This window comes from Pteropus vampyrus, unplaced genomic scaffold (assembly GCF_000151845.1).
Source record: "Pteropus vampyrus isolate Shadow unplaced genomic scaffold, Pvam_2.0 Scaffold903, whole genome shotgun sequence".
Taxonomy (NCBI): Eukaryota; Metazoa; Chordata; class Mammalia; order Chiroptera; family Pteropodidae; genus Pteropus; species Pteropus vampyrus.
The window spans coordinates 66,009-70,530 of record NW_011889684.1 but is presented as its reverse complement, the minus strand read 5'-3'; positions in this window follow the sequence as shown (position 1 = coordinate 70,530).

Here is a 4,522-nt window from a genome sequence, read left to right as displayed (position 1 = left end):
GCGAGGCCCTCACGTGCAGCAGTGAGCAGACGCAATGAGGGCAAACAGCCTGGTTCTGTCCCTGATCTCAGCGCGAAGTCATTTCATCCTTCATCCTCAAGTATGATGTAAGCTCTAGGGTTTTATAGATAACTTTTATCAGATCAAAAAATATTTCTGGCTTCAGAGAGTTTTTATCATGAATAGGTAAGTTTTGTCACATTGTCGTATCTGCTAAGATTATTGTATGGTTTTTCTTTTTAGTCTGAGAACATGGTGAATTACAATCATTGAGTTTCTGCGTTAAACCAACCTTGCATTCCTGAGGCCAATCCCACTTGATCATTGTCAGGCAGGTGGCTTCCGGTGCCTGTTGCCAGGACGAGGAGTGAGGTGCCTTGCCTGCAGGGCACACAGCACAGTCGGCAATGGAGGGCCTTACCACAGAGAAGAGACCGCTAGCTTCAGCGTGCCTGTCGTCCCCCCCATGGCCAGCAGGTCTCCAGCAGCTGATTCGTGGCTGCGGGCCTGTAAGCACCCCTCTTGTGCTGCAGGGGGAGGACCGTGTCCCCTCTCCACGCAGGACAGACGTGGAATGGGGTCGGCCGGGTGCTGTGTGCAGCACACGCCTGAGCAGAAAGGGCAGCACACACTGGGTCTGGAGGAGGGAAAGACGGTCCGTGCACAGCGACAGCTCCGCGCAGGCTGCGAGGACTGCCTCTCAGGGAGGAGCTGCTCCGGCCCCAGGCCCATCCTGATGCGGCTGAGCGGCAGGCGGGAGGGCCACACGCCGGCGGCCACCGTGTGTCATCGCGTGTGTTCAGGGACGTGCTTCGCTGGCATTTGCTGAGGGTTTCCGTGTCTTCGTTCACAGGGGTGTTTGCAGTTTTCTGCCACTGCTGCTGTCTCGCCGCGGTGTCCGGCTGATGCTGACTGTATAGAGTGAGCTGGGAAGGGCTCCCTTATTTTCTGATTTCTGGAAGAGTGGGTAGAAATGGTGTTATTTCTTACGTGTTTCATAGAATTCACTTGTGAAGCCATCTGAGCTTAAAGGTTTTTTTCTGGGATGATTTTAACTATGCATTTAATTTAAAAAAATAATTATAAGGCTATTTAAGTTATATATTTTTCTTAAATGAGCGTTAGTAGTTAGTGTCTTTCAAGGAATTTCTCCATTCCATATTTAGGCTTCTTGGCAGAAAGTTGTCCACATTATTCTTTTTTAAGTTATCGCTTTTATTGTATGTAAATTATACCCCCAAAAGATGAAAGAATGAAATACTTTTTAAAAACTTTTAAACTCTCTGTTATGTCTCTAGGATCTGTAATGAAATTCCCTCTTTCATTTCTGATACTAGTAATTCGTGTAGTTTTTCTTGATTAGTTTGGCTAGAGGTTTCTCAATAGTTTTAATTATAAAAAAACAAGCGGTTGGTTTTAGTCTCTTTTTTTTGTTTTCCAGCTCAGCAATCTCTGCTCTTTCCTTCATTACCCTTTTTCTCTGGTTACTTTACTGTGCTCTTCTTTTTCTACTTATTTCAGAACTTTCTTCTCCTATGTAATCACCTAATGCTGCGAGCGTTGCTTATTGGTTTCAGATAACAATGAGTAAATTGAATCTCTTAGTTGGAACTTGAATTCATAAAAAAAAGAATTCACATTGTATTTATATTCTCCCCCAACTGTTTATAGTGCTGTGCAATGGGAGTTACTGGAAGAGTTAGCTAAACGTGAAGACAGGAGCTGGGAGGAAAGACGGGTGGTGGACAGGTGGGTGGTGGATGGATAGAAAGATGAATGGCAAGTAATGGCCAGGTGCATGAGCCGACGCTGGCTAACTGATGGACAGATAAAATGAGATGCGAGAGGGGCCTCCCGTGTACCCGCGAGGACAATGTTGCATGAATGGGGCGCAGGCTTAACTCGGCTCTCTCCATCTGTGGTTAGAGAGGAAGTTAACCTCTTTTGTTATGCAGCTGCGGTAAGTTCCCCTCATTCTAGGACCCCGGCTGGGGGAGTGGCCCCCTAGGGGAAGAGAGGTTTCATGGAAGAGGGGACAAAGGCAGAGGTGGCTGTTGAGTGGCGCTCTCCCTTCCTCCCTCATTCTGTTAGCCAGTTAGCGGAAGGCCCAGGTCAGTCACCATGCCCAGCTGTAGGGTGGAGAGGTGAGGGCTGGAGCTTGATCCTCTTAGCGGAGGGGACGGAGCGTTAGCCCTTGCTCTTAGGCCCTGGCTGAGCGGTGCCATTTCATCCCACCTCCAGGTCCTGAAGCCACCTCACTTCTGGCTACAGTCTCTTGGGGAGCTGACCTGTGACTTTGGCCAGAATACTCAGTCATGGGCTTTCAAATGCTCCCCTTGACGCTCAGGTGTGTTATGGTCCCTGGAGTTTGCCTGAGTTCTCAGCAGTCACACAGCGTCAGATGCGAGGACCCTGTCCCCTTTTGCTTGCTCCCCAATGCGTTTGACCTGTGTCTACCCCGACTTCCCGCAGTGGGTCCCACTCTGAGATTACAGGCTCAGGACGAGCCCGTCTCCTGCCCAGCTGGGAGATGAGGTGAAGAGGGGACCAAACCCACAGTGAGCCCCGTCCCTGTAGGGGCCGCAGCTGCCGTTGGGTGCTCGACACCCACCCCTTCCCAGTGAGCCCGGCCGCCTCGATGAACCTGAGACGGGGGCAGCGAGTGTTTCCGTTGAGGGCCACATGGCATGTGGTTCAGGCTTTGCGGGACACGGCCTGTGTCCCACAGGCTCAGCGGAAAGCAGCCCCTCACAAAGCCTGCTGGGTTCCTTCGCCCTGGAGCCCAGGCCCTGAGGCTCCCTCTCCTCTGGGACAGGGCCCTGCTAGACTCTGGCTGCCTGGGGGCCCAGGCGAAGCTGGTCAACGTGTGGGGTCTGCTGGCTGTGGGCGCTTGCAGCCAGGACCGCCACTGCCACCAGCAGGGGCCCCCAGGTCAGTGCTGAAGGCACAGAGCCACGAGGACCATTGTCCACCCCTGGGGGTGAGCTGACGCATTTCCTTACTATTTAGGGCACCTCGAGCTGGTTTCCGCTATTGTCCAGGCTGCTAGAGCAGGCCCTGACCGCAGCGGCGAGCGCCCAGTGGCCGGGCCCCAGCCCGACCCTGCCCAGCTGCGTCTGTGCCACCAGCCCGTATAGTGGGGGTGGCGCTGGACCACCTCACAGCAGGAAAGCCTGGTTTTAGCACCAGAGGCAGGATGGGGCTGGGGGCCTCCACTCTGGGACAAAAGCAGAAGGGATGAGAAAGCATGTCTAAGACCAGGGCCAGTGCAGCCCGGACACTGTCCTCAGGGACAGGCTTTGGTCTGTGTGCGTCTGGTGCCACTACCCGCTGGGAACCGTGTGTGGTCTCAGCACGAGGTGCTGCCTTTCCGTGGTTCGGGGCCAACTTGGGGGCCTGGTGGTCAGGGCTGGCCTGCCAGGGGCCAGTAGCCAACCTTTACGTAGGTGCGATGGCTGTTATGTGTTGACTCAGCTGGGCCGCAGTGTGCCCAACTGTTTGGCTAAACACTGGGCGGCTCTGTGAGGGCATTCCCAGATGACTAGCATCTCAGTCAGTGGACTCTGATGCCGAAGGCCTCATCCAGTCCCATGAGGCCCACATAGAACAGAAGGCAGGTGGGGATGCTGAGCTGGTACATCCCCTCCTTCATGAGGACAGCCTGCACCCCGTCTCCAGCTTACGGACAGCAGATCGTGGCACTTCTCAGCATCTGTAACCACCTTAGCCAATTCCTCAATTTTTCCTCCTTTTCTATGCTAATGGTTCTGCTTCCTCGGAGTACTTGATGCACAGACAAGTCCCTTCCAGTAGCGGTCCCCAGCCTTCGTGGCCCCCAGGGACTGGTGCTCCTATGAGAGTCTAGTGCCTGATGGTCTGAGGCAGAGCTGAGGTGGTGACACTGGCGCTGAGGAGCGGCTGCAGATACGGATGAAGCTTCACTTTCTGGCCCGCCGCTCACCTCCTGCTGTGCAGCCCGGTTCCTGACAGGCCATGGACCGGCACCGGTCAGCGGCCTGGGTTAGGGGCCCCTGCCTTACAGTGCTTCCCCTGTGGCAAGGCGGCCCAGAGGGCTGAAACGACGAAGCAGAGCAGGGCGGGCGCCAGCTGTCCTGCAGGCTCTCGCTGCTCCCTCCTCCGGCCCTGGCCCTGACCCCAGACTCACCTGGCCCAGGGCAGCCACTGCACATCCAGAAGGGAAGAACCAGGATTGGCCACCATGGGCCTGGTAGTCCCCTCTGCACTGGTTGTCGGGAAGCCATTGGGGTGGCTCAGATCTGGTCCCCAACCCGTGGCTGCCAGGACAAGGCTGTGACCAGCTTAGATCAGGGATACCACAGCCCGGAGTGACCCTGTGTTCATCACAGGACCACCCCACTGAGCACACGGCAGGGGCCCAGGTATGAGCAGCGTGCCCGCTTCTGGAGGCCAAGGGCTGGTCCCCTATGACGATCTGGGGGACTTCGCTCCCAGCCTCTCTCCAGCCTCAGGTGGTGGCTGGCAGCCTGGTGTCCCTTGGCTT